Source organism: Magnolia sinica, chromosome 12, assembly GCF_029962835.1.
Source record: "Magnolia sinica isolate HGM2019 chromosome 12, MsV1, whole genome shotgun sequence".
Lineage (NCBI taxonomy): Eukaryota > Viridiplantae > Streptophyta > Magnoliopsida > Magnoliales > Magnoliaceae > Magnolia > Magnolia sinica.
The window spans coordinates 58,021,658-58,037,199 of NC_080584.1; the positions used below are offsets into that span (position 1 = coordinate 58,021,658).

Sequence of the window (15,542 nt, forward strand, 5' to 3'; positions counted from 1 at the left end):
AAAATCCGTAGCTATTTTTTGAAAAATTAAAATAAAATTATAATAATAGTGCCTGTTTCCATTGCAAGAACCTACTGTGATTGATAACTCATCTAAGCTTAATGTTGATAGGAATAGTACATAAAGTGCAATCAGGAAAAAAAATGATGCATTTATTACAAATAACAATCAAATCATACAATGCATCCCACATTCACATTTCTAAATAAACAATACTTCACTTTGCTCAACATATCATAAAAAGATAGAGCTTCTTCTTTCCCTGAAACTATAGATGTAACTTCCGTGGACTTTGACACGTGATCACTTTCAAGTTCTGAAACCCTTCCCTTGAGAAAGTGAATTTCGTCCTCCAATAACTTCTTTAGTTTGTTAGCCTGTATAAAATAGCATTTGTAGACACAATCAAACAAGCATGCCTTTGTACACATCTCAAAAGAAAGAAAGACAAAAAAAAAAACCCACTGAAAATAGGGATTTCAACTTTCAAACCAATGAGGTTAAATATACAGGGATGTACCTCAGCCTTGAATTTTTCATGAGCAGATTCAATTTGCTTCAATGCAACTTCATTCACTTATGCTATTTCTTTATGCTGTAAAAAAAAAATATCATAAAATATTTAAATCCTTAAGAGTATCAGATAATAAATTCAAGTAAAAAATCCAAACCACCTGTAGCATGTGATCCTTGTTGGCTTGTGCCTCCCCTTTCAGTTTTTCCATCTCTTCCTTTGTTTTCTGCATGTCCTCAATAAGCTATTACATATATAACTAACAAAATTGGAACATACTTGCAGAAACATTACATAGTCAGAGAGAAAGACATGAGTAAGAAAAGGAGGAGAGAAATCAGGCCAAAATGTTTCTCATATAGATTATACATACATATATATAGGTTATGGCTCTACGGTGTTTAGACATTATCTTTTTTTTATGGGGCTTGTATTCTCCCTTCTGACTGCCTTTTTTCTTTCTTTTTTTCTTTTTTCCTACTATGAAAGTTTCTGTTGCCTTAAAATAAAAAGATAAATGAAAGTTTCCATTGCATTTGTGGGAAGTATTAAAGAAGTCATGAATTGTGAAGTACTATTTACAGCATTGAGGAACAAAGAAGTATTTACCGCAAAAAAAAAAAAAATAGTCTCGTCAAAGATACATTCCAATGACTATTCCAGTTGCTAAAATTTCACTGAGTTTCCAGTTGAGAAGGCTTGACTCTGTCCTTGGAGATTGTCATGATGGTACCTGGAAACAGATCCATGTCATGGTAAGTAAATATCAAAAGTGGAACAGGTCAGCAGCACATGCACAGTCCCTATCTATAATATAGCAAACGAAAGCATGAGACTACTGTATAGTTCTTCATTTTCTAAAAAATTGCACGGCTTGTTAAAACGGCACTAATGATTACACTCAGTCCAGGCTCTGTTAGAACTATGTTAGAAGCACTTCGAGCAACATTTATTGCATCTGCCATTGCAATTCCTATGTTTGCCTTCTTTAATGCAGGTGCATCATTGACCCCATCACCTGTCATTCCACAGATGTGCTTTCTAGCTTGGAGTTTCTTCACAATCTCATACTTGTGCTTTATGGAAGAAAACCTTGTGCTTTGTGGAAGAAAACATAGTATAAGAAATGACATAAGAAAAATTGATAGGACCAACAGAATATGCGAAAACTTTACCAGGAAACACCCTAGTAAAACCATCAGCTTTCTCAATTAGTTCATCCACAGGTAGAGCCGAAACTAATTCATCCTTGCTGTCCCCCAGAAGAGATGAAGATGGGTACAAGTTTGTACCCATTCCCAACCGATGCTCAGTTTCCTTAGCAATTGCCAATTGATCACCTACAATGGTTTCCATGGGGGACATTAGTGGAAACATATTTAGTGATATAGCAGCACTGACTGGCAGTGCGATAATACAAAGAAAACCAGTTCAAACATGAAAAGAATGATTTTGACAATGAGAAAACTCAGAAAAAGGTTTCACTACTCCCAAACTTCAGTTGGGAAATCTATAAATATAAAGGGAAAAAGGAATTGATAAGCCATTGTATTTATTGTTTGGCTGTGGATATCTCTGTTTAACCGTTTGCTCATACTATGAAATTTGCTTAGTTCAGCTCAGTGTTGATTCAATTCATAGAAACAGAAAGAAAAGAAGTGTTAATATCACAATTGCTGGACAGCACTTAATGCTAAATTCTCATGAAATGCCATCATATTGGAAATCTAGAAATCAAAAGAATGGCAGATGAGTAAAATAACATTTATCATAATACCTATAGTTGAAGTTCTTCACAACAAAATATACTGGTGGTCCTACTCAGAGATGCTCTGAAACATTATCAAAATAACCCTGCATGACATGTCCATCAGATGATTCCACAAAGCAGCATTGTAGATTCAAAGAAGACATGAAAGATCACCACAAAACTGAATGGAATTGGTGCATCAGAGAAATTTGAAACACCACCTCAAGATACGAATCTCGCAGAATAACAATCTTTTGTTCCAATCCAGGTTGAATCCTCATAGATAATGCCTTAAACATTCAAAAGAAAGAGTGCAGTTTTATAAGACCATAGTACAACTAAGTAAAAAGCATCTATTTTTCAATTAAAAACTGATTCTAAAAGGAAATGAAAGGAAGATTTGTTATATGGTGTCAATTAGAAGGGATTAACTTGTAAGAAAGTTAATCCTGACAGATGCAACTAAATAATATGGTAAAGGGAAGGCGACATCTTTTCCTGGATGAGTGTATGGAGTAGAATAGTGGTGTAATAGCATATCATTTGCGGTACATGAATGGTATAATGTTGTGGAAGACTCACCTGCCAGTAACCTTTCTTGAGTTATAGGAACATATGCATGCTCACCCTTATAACAAACTTCCATTACGGATACATCACACTGTCATCCCCATGTACATCTAAACAAGCAGCTGCTAAAATCAACAATTCTTCTAAACAAGCAGCTGCAACCTGCATATTTTAGGCAAGAGAAAGAAACCCAAGGCATCACATACAATTACCATGCATTGTGGCAAAGAACTACTGTGACTGAACCCAATAGCAAAAGAAAACATTAAAACCAGTTGTACTTATCATCAAATGATTATAGTAAGTCATCTCCTAACAAAGCTATGTGTGAGTTTGAAAATTTGAAGTTAAATACCTTCATTATTTGAAGTTCAACACTTCAAATTTTACCTGTCATAGGATTCAGGTCTGGTGTATGCTTGGATTACCTAGTTATATTTCTCTGTTGGGTTATTAGCAATTTATCATGGTGGGTATCCTTCATGCTCCCACACTTTCCAGAAATCTCAAGCAATTTATTACCACAGGTATTGAACACAACAGTGATTTGGCTTAGACTCAAATGGTACCTAAATTCCACATTTGGGTGCTCCCACTTTTAAGGGTAGATGGGTTGCACTCAACCGAGTCGGCATCTGAGCAGTTGTGCCATTTCCAGAAACAGATTGCACGTAGAACCAAATTACCTGCACTGAATCATAAAAAGGAGCAAGAACAACATTATTGCAAATATGAAATTCCAATAAGCATTTCAATCAATTGAGAACCAATACTTCACTACATAAGTATTTGGAAATAATGGTTAGATGACAGGGGATTCATTAGTGCAAATAGGCTCAGAGAAGACAAGAAAGGTCTGAACTTGCCATTATATAGTTTTTGCAACTGTAGTAGCTGCTATAGATAACTTCTGTCCAACAAATAAGATTGGGAAGGGTGGTTTCGGCCTTTTTTATAAGGTAACTGGAAATCGCACCAATCCCGTAGTAAATTTCAATAGGTTTCCCTACACAAAAGTTGAAAGCAAACATTATCAGATTGTCTAAAAATTCATTCCAAATCATCGAAAGTTCCAAGCACGTAGCATGATATGGAACATAGATGGGACAAATACACAATGTTATTGAATTAGTTGATTTGCAAACTACTAAAAACATTAAAACTCTAAAATTGAATTCAAGAGAGCCACGGGACAAGTGAAAAAAAAAAAAAACTAAGCTGTCAGATCTTGTGGACATGGGAGCATCTTTGTTGTAAGATGAAATGATCACTTTCTTAGCACCACCCTATTTAAATAGGCCACCATTTTATCTATTAAATAAATAAATAAATAAAACCAAAATTCATTGTTTTCATCTCTAGCATTCAACCACAATAACAACAGTTTAACATTGGACAATTTGAACAAGCATTTCACAATCCCATTAAGAATAAAACAAAACTCTGCAAGGAAGCATTTCACAATTTCAAGACTGATGCATTTGACACATTATGTCTAAATAACGTAGTCAAATGGAAGCACGAGTGGCCTATCTATTTGCGAGTGTAGCTGTGAGACTGATGCATTTGATGCATTATGCATCATACTCTTTGCAGTGTTCCATTTAACATAATATTGCATATCTCCAATAAGAAATACAACTGTAGATAAACTTTTAAGATTGATGTCCCATGCAGTCATACCAAGAAATTGTTCCTTTTACACTATGATGCACAAATTCGTTACTTGAGTGTCACAAATTCATATCATTAAAGGGCATACAAGTATTTAGGACCTAGGTTCCTTGATTCATGACAACTCTCATAATAAGGATTACTTAAATGGCCAACCGAGGACAAATGTACCTCCCCTGCACTTCATCGGAAGCAAATTGATGTGTATTAGTTGGATAGAAAACTAGGTATATGGATCTACCTATCCTGGAACTGAATAGTCTTTTCTTTTGAAATCAGCCTGCAAGGAACAATGCTGGAGAAATGAAGGGTCTCAATTCGTTTTATTATATCATTTTAAAATATTATAAGAATAACTCCAGAGATAAGACAACCTCAGTAGTACAAACATACTCAAATATTTACTAGTTGTGTGCTTGCAATACTAGAACACAAATTGAACATATGAGCTGTGAAGAGAGTAAATGGTAACAAACATCTCCATACAATCTACATCAGCTAGTATCTGTACAAATGGGAGGACAAATAAAGAGGAGGTGATTGACAAAGGTTGTTCTTGTAATGAAATTAAGTGGGAGTTCTTTGTAGAACTGGGCCCATGGAGACTCCATTTATTATCACTGAACTTTGAGTTTGTTGTCAAAGAAAAACTTGTCTCATGCATTAAGGGATCAAATGAGATATACAACAATCTTACATGAGATGGAGCAGTCTTTCTTCGCTTTCCCAGTGTTCTTTTTCTTTAACAAAATCGTCTAAAAAAGTTGAGTACTTCAACCATTCTAACGGGCAGACATTGCTTAATTGAGAAAGAAGTTAATATTTCAACCATTTCACAGCATACAACATACTGCCACCAGCTGCCATCCGTGCTATAAATCAAAGGTTAACTAAGCATGCCACAAGCAATATTTGTGCTGATCAGTCTATCCAAAGGCAACAAAACAACAATACAACAACATTGCAGCTTTTTTTCTTCTTTCCTTTTACATTTTAGCATGACCAACAAGCTACTGTTAATATGTGGATAAAATTGAGCTTTGTAAACCACACCTTGGACTCCAGTAAAGAAATCTCAGAATGAAGTCGATCACCCTCCCGTTCCAAAGACTTAATTCTCCTCACTTCATTATTCAGCTTTTCATTAAGCAACTTTAGTTCATCATGTTGGCTAGTAATGACTTGCCTTTGTTCATGTAAATTACGCTCCAGTTCTCTTTCAGTGCATTGCCTTTCAGAAAGGGATGACTCTAGCTCATGCTATCAATATAGACTGCAAAATGGACAAATAAATGCCAAGGAGAGTTGTGTACCTTGATAAGGGAATCATGTGCCTTTCCACCCTCTGCTTCCCCACTCTTCTGCTTCTTCCATGCAATAGCATCCTTTCTTAGTCTCTCTCTTTCTTCAATGGCCGAAGAAAGTTGTGGTTCCACAGAGAAAAAATAAAAAGAAAAAGAAAGTTGTGATTCCACAAGGAAAACTAACTAAACAAATGAACAGAGACAACAGAGAAAGAAGGTGCTCTATAATTTAAAGGACAAAAAAAAGAGGAAACATGTACTCATAACATAGAACATAATCCTATAATTATAGACTTTTTTCTACAAAAAGGAATGGCAACATAGAATCCTTAATAGACAGAGGGGTATCATGCATCTGAACACCTAACAGACCATCATCTTAAAGTAAATACCAAAGAAATCCTTGCTGATAGCATGGACAAATTAGAAAAGATACTGTAAAGAACAAGAGTCGGCAAAATCATATAAACACTTCCTGAAACTCTAAAAGTGCAGAACTTTCTCAAAATCCGGGCAATAATTTAAAAATAAAATTCTGACGGATTCTTGAATTTCTTGGACATGCAAAAATATATCATCTGACTTTGTGGCTTCACTTCTTAGATTCTGAATCGTCTTAGAAACAGTAGCAAACTTTTTTTTAATCAACTGAATGTAACCAGAATGAAATAAAGAGTCTAATGCTTTTGCATTTGGTACGTCTCCAACATCAGATATGCCAAAGTTCATTAGAAGCTGAAAAAATAGAATAAAATGGAGATATGCAAGCAGAACGACTCAAAACTTGGCTAAGGCCCCAACAAATTCATCAAATTTTGATGGGGCAAATAGAGCAGGATCAATAAGCTGGATGTGAATGGTAACTTTTGGTCCAACGAGCTGGATGTGAGCATCTCTCATTAAATAAATCAACCAAAGTTCCTTGGAGTAAATCTACCCATCCTTTCTAATTTTTAGTTATAGACCTATACATTTGTGTATACAATACTAGATGCTTGTGGGACTCACAAACCAAGATAACCATCATCAATCAAGAGAGTGAAATAGTGGACCCCACAAACTAAATTAACCATCATCATCATTAAAGTAATAGTAATTACCTCCCATCTCCAAGGATGGAACTCAAGGACACTTCCATGAAGAGATATGTCTAGATGTACAACACTGAAAACTAGGAGGACGTTCCATCCATATGGAATTGAATAATCTGGACCACAGAAATTGAGTTTCTTAATACAGATTGTGGGAACATTATAATAAATGTGCTCTTACATGCATGATTCTATAAACATATATACAAAAAAAGGTCCACCATAGGTGGATGGTGTACCTTTAAATCTGACATCCTTGAGGGCCTTTCAGTGCACAAACTTGACTATGTTCCCACATATGAGAGCTTCATTAATGACCTTCAATTAAAAATAAAAAAATAAATAAAACATTAAAAATCATACACATCATTGGAAACATGCTAGAAAGTGAGGGAAAAAATAATAAAAAGAACATTGAGGACAGATAGAAAAAGCAATAAACAAAGGTGCTAATCTAGCATGTGTGTTTTGCACCATTCATTAAAAGTAGGCAAGTAGCCTGATCCACTATAAAGCTTTTTAGCTTGAGTTTGACCTACAATTCTATATGTGGGCCCATTTTGATTTGTGAATGATGTCCAATCTAATTAACTACCTTTGGGCATCTTCATGTTCTCCTTGGCACTCAAAGGAAACTCACGTGATCCAATTGATGGTATTATAGGGTGATCCAATTGAAAATACTGTTTAGAAAGAAAGCATTCATTGGAAGCACAACAATCAATAGCTGCCACACAAGATAAGGTGAAAATACTTCATTAAAACAAAATGACTGAAGGTCTAAAAAATAAAAGCAATTTCATCTACTTTGAGAGAGAACAGATTAATAAAACAAATGATGCCACATAGTCATACCTTGTTTGGAGCTGAACAGTAGACGGACCATTGACAGGAGGGCCCTTTCGTGCCACAACAGCCTCAGCAATTTCATGCCAGCATCCAAATGTTCCCCCTATTCAGCAACAACCAACAAACGTGAAATGGGCCCACTTCATGACATGATATCTAATTCATATGCCAACGGATCAATGGTGGATTCCTTATTGCCCAAAATATCATTAGCAGCCGTTGCTTTTGTTGGGTGGCCCAATCAGTGTGTACATGGCCCACTTTTTCCATGTGTATGGCTCTAAATGAAACAACAATAAGATCTTCCCATTTAGTCACCATTTCAAATTCTACATTGGAGTATGGTCCTTGAATGTAGATGGTTCATTTAGTGGGCCTATCAAGAGTGGCCCACAAAACAAGGGAAATATGAAAATGATGAATCCTACATTTTCTATTTTTAGTGTTCGTGTGCTTGATGGCTAGGCATGTTTTTTTTTTCTGCCACAGCTCATCAACAGCGTGGCGCACTAGATCGACCATCCACATTCACTGACTAAGCAATGCTAGTTAGGAGCATGAGTTAAGGTCAGCCCCAAATAAAAGAATGCACACAAAGACACTCAACCTAGTCTTAAAACCTTAATGGGCATGGACACGAGTTACGGTCTGACCGGTAAAATGGATAGGGACAATTGATCCATCAGGATTTTGGCATGGCCCAATATTGGAAAGGCTTGGGCCTGATTTCTATGCCTATGCTTCAATCAACCCATTTCTACAAATTAGGCCCCTGGTATGGTGATCTAGACTGTTGAACTTATGTTCCCTACTCCTAATGGGGGATTCTACAAATTAGGCCCATCTTGATTTTCTGGCTATGGCGCATCCGTATGATGATGCACCAAACCAACAATGTCAATCACCATCCTAAGTGGCACGTGTATAGTGATGTCGGGTGGCACACTTCACAAAACTAAATGAACTAGCATTGCTGAAAAATGAATGAAAAATGGAATTTCAACAGGATATATAATATTTTGATCTTAACTGGGCCTTAATGAGCTCATCGATTTCATGCTGGCTGTCGATTTGAGTCTCTAAATCAGAAATCCTCTGTGTATGAGAAGCATAAATCCTATACAAAAAATACCCACTTCCCAAAGCTCCCGTAACAACAAAAGCCTTCCTTCTATGCCTTCTCCAAAAATCCCTATTAAAAAAAAAAATCAAATATACAATTTTTTTTAAGGGTTAAAGCTTAGATGATGATAATGAACATGATGATTGTGATTACTCCAAAAAGAAATTAGTAGGTAACAAAAAAAAAGGAAAAATACCAAACTGACCTTAAAGAAAGCACTTTTGAATGTTAGGAAAGCCAGGAAATCATTGCTAGAACTTCATTTCCTGAAAACCCATTTGGATTTTGAACAACATAGATGGAAAGGAAGGAGACTGAAGCGTTTCTATGGAGTAAGTGAGACTCTCGCGTCTGTTATGGGCAAAAGATGAAGAAGAAAGAATAGCTGATTTGAGAGAGTGCACTGAGAAGCTGTCAGAGTTTTTAGGCCATCTAACATTCGCGGGAGCTCGATAGAGGGAGAGGGAGACGGCGAGGGCGAGGGACCTCAAGAGAGGGAGAGGGAGACGGCGAGGGCGCTGACGGTGGGAATAGAGAGAGAGAGAGGGGGGATTGGGGAACGGAGAGAGAGAGGGAGGAAGATGAGAGAATGAAATAAGGAATGGAGGGGAGATGAGGGCGCGGCTCTGTTTTGAGCGCGCGCCCAATTTTGGGCGTAGGGCATGCACAGTCCTCTCAGGGGCTCCGTCGGCCCACCATAATGTATTTGCTTAATCCATTCCGCCCATTAATTTTAATAAAATATTTTTGTTCATTATCCCAAAAAAAATGTATATTGAAGGTTCAAATGGACCACACCATAGGAAGCACATGTGATTTAATATCCATGTTTCCTACCGTGTGGTCCACTTTAGCCTTTGATCTAGCTGATTTTTTGTTTCATGTCTTATAATAATATTTCAAAATAGATGGACGATTTAGATAGAACAAATATATATATATTTAGGCCCTATAGATCCCCTTACACCACCGTTAAGTATTAATGGTGTAGCACATTTTTAGCTATGGATTAAATCCGTAGTAAGTATAGCTATGGTTTAAATCTGTAGCAAAAAACTAACGAAGTCTGTATCATTTGTCTTTTTTTTGGTAGTGATTGGAATCCAGCCACAGATTTAATGATTGGATGGTTTCATGGTGATGATATCAGGTGCTCAATTGACAACTCAATAGTTGTGCACTCGAAGGATGGTGGATTTGATGCTTTAAGTCCCAATAATGGTGGACTTGATGATCTGATGGTCCGGCTTGAAAATTTGCGGATGAATGGCTCTACCCATAGATAAAGATTACTTCTAACCATCGGATTTAGGCTAAAATGAAGATGAACGGTTCCATAAGTTAGGTTATCGGGTAACACCCGAGTACTGAAAGTATAATGTGTTACAATCTACCCCCTTAAAGAGAATTCTGTCCTCGAAATTCAACACTTCTATCATGAGTGGAGTCGAGAACGATCTAATTTGTAATATTTCTAAGGATTCACTATATTTTCTATTTCCATCAAGGTTGTATGTTTGTATAAGGGTATATAAATAACTAACAAAATAAAATGGGATTGTTACAATTATCCCAAAATTGAGGCAGATTCAAATCTCAAGTGGACCACACCACGAGAAGCAGCGGTGATAATGATTCTTGCCGTTAAATTTTTTTAGGGCCCACCGTGATGTTTATTTGACATTCAACCAGTAGATTAGGTTATACAGACCTGGATGATGGTAAAAAACAAATATCAGCTTGATCCAAAACTTTGGTAGCCCCAGGAAGTTTTTAATGGTGAGAATTCAATCAACACTGTGTGACCCACTTAAGATTTTGATTTGCCTCAGTTTTTGGGTTCATACCATAAAATTATTTTTAAAAATGTATGGAGGCATGGATGAGACGCATATATCATGTTGGGGTCCACATAGCACCGACACAGGAGTAGCCAATCCATTTACGACGCCCGTTCATCTAGATAATCGGACGTGGATTTCATGTGAAAGTCTTTAGTAGGTAGTTCATGCGCTGGAAACTAGGTAGGGCCCACTGTCATGTTTATGAGAAATCCATCCCATCCATCCATTTTGTGAGATCATTCTAATACTTGAGAGAAAAATTGAACAAGATCCAAGATTCAAGTGGGCTTCACTAAAGGAAGATGTGGGTAGGGAAATTCCTACCGCTGAAACCTGCCTGGGTTCGACAGTGATGTTTACACGCCATTCATACCATTCATAACATCACTCATACCGGGATGAACTGACAAAACAAATATTAGCCTGATTTAAAACTTTTGTTGCACCATGAATATTTAAATGGTGGTCACTGAATATACATTGTTTCCTCTCATACAGACCACTTTAGTCTTGGATACACCTCATTTTTTGTCGCATGTCTTAATATGACCTCCCAAAATACATGAGCGGTATGGATTTATCACTAACATCTTGGCGGGATCCACCTAGCATCCCAGCGAAAGAACTTCCTATGAAAGGCTTCGGCCGTGTCCTTCGAAGAGTTAGAGAATAATGAGAAGAAGCGTGTCAGAGACAAAAACTTGCTCTCTCAAACTCGTGCATAAGAGAGCTTTCATCCAGACCATCTGCCTAAACTAATGGTTGATAGTAAGGTTCACATGTAATAGCGTGCCCATATATATATATATATATATATATATATATATATATATATATATATGTATGTATGTATATATATATATGTATGTATGTATGTATATATATATATATATATATATATATATATATATATATATATATATATATATCATGATGTATGAAAAGGAAGCGGTGATATCCTCTAGCTGAATGTGGGACATGCAGAGAGGGGTCCCTCTCATTTGGCACACCGCACGTGCAGGGTGGAAGGTGGAACCCACCCTAAAATCCCACCTTAATATGTTTATATCCCCACCATCCTTCTATTTTACCAAAACATCTTGAGTATTGGTCTAAAATTTAAGCTGATCCAAATTTCAGGTGGACCATACGATTGAAAACGCTCGCGGATGAAAGCACGTTAATAAATTTTTCTTGAAACTCTTTTTGCACCTATGTCATCCAACCTGAGTCCACTGATTTCCCTAGTACATACACTCTGCACCCTCACATGCACTTGCACACGCAATAGGGGTGCGTCACTCATGGATACTAACTTGATGGGTTGTGTCCCAAAATCAGTCTTAATGGTGCAGGTCGAATGGCCACTGTTAAAGCTTCCCTAGGATCACCATAGACCTTACCATAGGCATATAGTCATATCTATGCAGCCTGCCATTGGACCACACTTGTTGGATGTGTTGTACACTAACGTCATTTTTAGAACCCAATTTCGTATGGATCTCGAGCAGCCATCTTACCGACATAAGTATCTTCATAATCTTATCCATTGACATACGTAGAATCCAAATAAGGAAGAAGGTTAATTGATAGAGCGGAATAATAACTATTTATAAACAAATACCTTATATTAGGGAGCTTAAGATATACGGTTTGATTAACCATAATGAAGCAAGTGGAGGACAGCATTACCGTGTTGAAAATAAGAAACTATGAGGTTGACCGATCGCAAGTTGACAACATCTAATGTGAATTGGCCGTCCAGGTATGTGCTTTTTTTGCACATCTACATCGTGTACCGTGGCATCCCTTGAGTTCTTAATTATCTCTAACTTATTGTTCATACAACATTTCCATACGTACCATGGCATGATGCATATAGCGAGAAGAAGTATCTTGATCGTCTGCTACACCACAGCTCGATCATAGTACATAGCCAACAAACGAACTATAAAATAGATGGTGTTATGGACTCATGGAGCACCGGAAGTGTGGAAAGTAGTAGGAGATGATGTGGCCCTTGCATTGAAAGTCCTTAAATCCCAAAGGTACCTAGGGAGGCCTCACTGATTGGGCTGGGTGGACACATGGGTTATGGATTTGGCTCCCACTGATGGGCCAGGTTGACAAGGGGTAGGTCCAACCCGCCATAAGGATGAGGTGGCAAATGGGAACCGGTTTGACCCGCCGGCGCGGAAAAGCGAGAACGAGGTTTGTTACTTGTGTACACAGTGGAGGTTTGTAATCCCACTGGTGGGTAGCGAGGTGGATTGCCAGTGTATGGTGCATGGGTGTCAGCCTCCGTAGATCCTAAGTCTCAAAAGTATATCGATCAAAATCTGAGATGGTACAGTATATTGATTAAAATATGAGATGGTGATATTCAGATATAGTGCAGTCAAGCCTGTGGTGATAGTACTATCTGCGGATGTTTCTATGTTTGGCATGCTGATATTTTTGAGTTATTAGCGAGATTGAAATAATAACAATGTTGATGTTAAAATCTGGTTCACCCTCGTCAGGCTCTGAACACTCGCGCCGAGCCCTATAAGCCTGCACAAGGGAAGGACAAAGGAGACCCTGGCTAGAACAGGGAACCCTCCGATGCCAAAGTCAGGCTAGGAATCTGGGTCTAGGTTGTGTGGGTAGGTTTTGGGTGAGAGATTTTGCGTACCTGTTTCTCTGCATGAATCCCCTATTTATACCTTTTAGTTAGACTGACCTCTTCTGGCAATCTCGGCACGATCTCCTCCATTAGGCAGAGAACACACGTCCATTGATATCGTTAGTTACACAACGAACGTGGAGTAACGACCGATCTTATTGTGCATTGTGAGGTTAAGTCGAGTCGAGCTCGAATGGTCCGAGCCCATGCATAACAACCACAGGTCGTTGCCATTACTCCTTTCGGAGTATTTGATACATCTATTCATTTGGCCAAGCAGACCCCTGTTGATAGCTTGGATTAGCTAAGTATCGATGTGGTTGTTTCGCGTCGGCCTCGCTTGTGGTCAGTCTAGATTTTTCCATAACAGAAGCCCCCTACTCCTTGAGTTCGAGCTCGCTCGGACTCAGGAAGTAAATGACTCGGGAGATGGACCGTCGCTCCCTTCATGATGACAGACTCAGGGAGTAAATAACTGGAGAGATGGACCGCCGCTTGCTCCATTATGACAGGTCGGCAAGGCTACTCTCCATTATCAAGGCGTCGTACTTCGATGACAGACTTTTGGGAACAAGCTTATGATTGACAAGTACGTGGTGACGGTTGGGGATTCGAATTGTTTGGGTGTGTAGTGTGCTATTGCATGGTCATTGAGAGGTGGAGGGTCGTTTGCGCATTGAATGTCATTTAGTGCTGGTAGCGCGTGGCTTCGAGGGTGCCAATTCGGACGAATGATACACTGCCACGTATACAACAAGGCTCGGTGTCACGCCATTTCAGCTTCAGATAGAGTTGTCTGCAATAATTATAACCAACCCACTAACGCTATAAAGATCACTCTCAGATTCCTTTTGAGTCCCCTTGCATTTCATTTATTCAGAGCGTTTGCGTTGTAAGCCATCCTCCAGAGAATAATTTCCTATGAGTCCCTCTCAACCCTTTCTCAATTTCCTTTAGTCTAGTTATGTTGAACGATTTAGACGAAGTTCAAGTAGTCCGATCAGTTGGAGATGAGTTTGAGTCGAAGAGTACGGACTCTAGGCGCGGAGGCTCGAAAAGTCCCTTTGAGGCGATACCCCTTCGACCTCCTACAGAGAAGACTGCGGGCTCAAAAGCAAAGGTTCGCATTAAAGAATCGAAGAGAATACCTCAGAATCTGGCAGAAAGGGCCATGGCCGGGGCCTTCAGGACATTGGTCCGTAGTGGTCGTCCCCGGGGGCTCGGTCTTGGTTGAGTCCCAAATGGCTTAAATTCGTGCCAAGTACCAAATCCCCGACTCAGTGCACATGAGAGCTCCTTCCCCCTCGACACTCTAAGAGATCCAGCCGATGGAGATGTTGCTATCTTCATCTGCGCCCTCCAGTGCGTGCTCCAATTTCCAATTCATCCTTTCGTACGCGTGATGACCACATGTCTAAGGCTGATGCCAGGTTAGCTAGCCCCTAATGCCTGACGAATCCTGATCTCTTCGTACATCATTTAATGTTAGCTCAAGAACCAGGATTTGATGCCGAGCGAATTTCTATCTATGTACCAAGCCAAGTATGACTTGTCTGAGCCATGCTGGTATTATTTCTTAGTAAGGAGCCAATGTACCCCAGTCCTCGTTATCAGGCTCCCTTCTTCCAATAAGGATTGGAAGGGAAAATGGTTCTGGGCTTAGGGAGAGTGGGAAGTGCCTGCATCCGAGCTCGGTAATCTGCAAGCCAGAGTGCCCACTGAGTTTTTCAACCCACGTTGAATCTTTTAAGATGCATGCTACATTTTATATTTTTGGCCTTTTCTTTGTTTTGATCTGTCTTCTATTTGTAGATTATCCAAAAGGTCCTCTGGATCTATCTCCCTTCCTCTGAGCCCAAGTTGTCAGGGCCCGGGTACTCAAAGAAGAGCAACGTGTCTGCCACAGTATCATCAGTTCGGATACCCTTTTTTAATCCGAACTTTGTAGATTCAAGCCCTTCCCCACTGCCATGGGTAAGTCTCACAGTTTTTTTTTTTAAAATATGATTTCAGTTTTCCTTGTAGACACATTTCTGAATAGAACTTCTTTAACCAGGTATGGTCGAGGCCTCCGATTCTAAGAGGAAGAGGGCGTCGCGCCCCCCTCTTAGCGTGATGATGACTTCAAAACCTCATGTTAAGATCACGACAAAGAAGA

General features: G+C 38.7%; 1 long non-coding RNA gene across 5 annotated transcripts; it reads right to left on the bottom strand.

Annotated features, from left to right (window-relative positions):
* Positions 1-494: 494 nt before the first annotated feature.
* On the bottom strand, positions 495-9,427 carry LOC131221422 (uncharacterized). Of its 5 annotated transcripts, none has more exons than XR_009159263.1 (10): positions 9,081-9,427; positions 8,783-8,944; positions 7,143-7,221; positions 5,822-7,019; positions 3,404-3,525; positions 2,847-2,996; positions 2,486-2,554; positions 2,292-2,368; positions 1,690-1,854; positions 495-1,590 (listed from the first exon to the last, which is right to left on the bottom strand). It is a non-coding gene; the product is annotated as an uncharacterized LOC131221422 (long non-coding RNA). The 5 variants fall into 5 exon arrangements; XR_009159262.1 differs by having other exon boundaries at positions 495-1,247; positions 1,354-1,590; positions 5,822-7,221; XR_009159264.1 differs by having other exon boundaries at positions 3,404-3,520; positions 5,822-7,221.
* Positions 9,428-15,542: the final 6,115 nt, after the last annotated feature.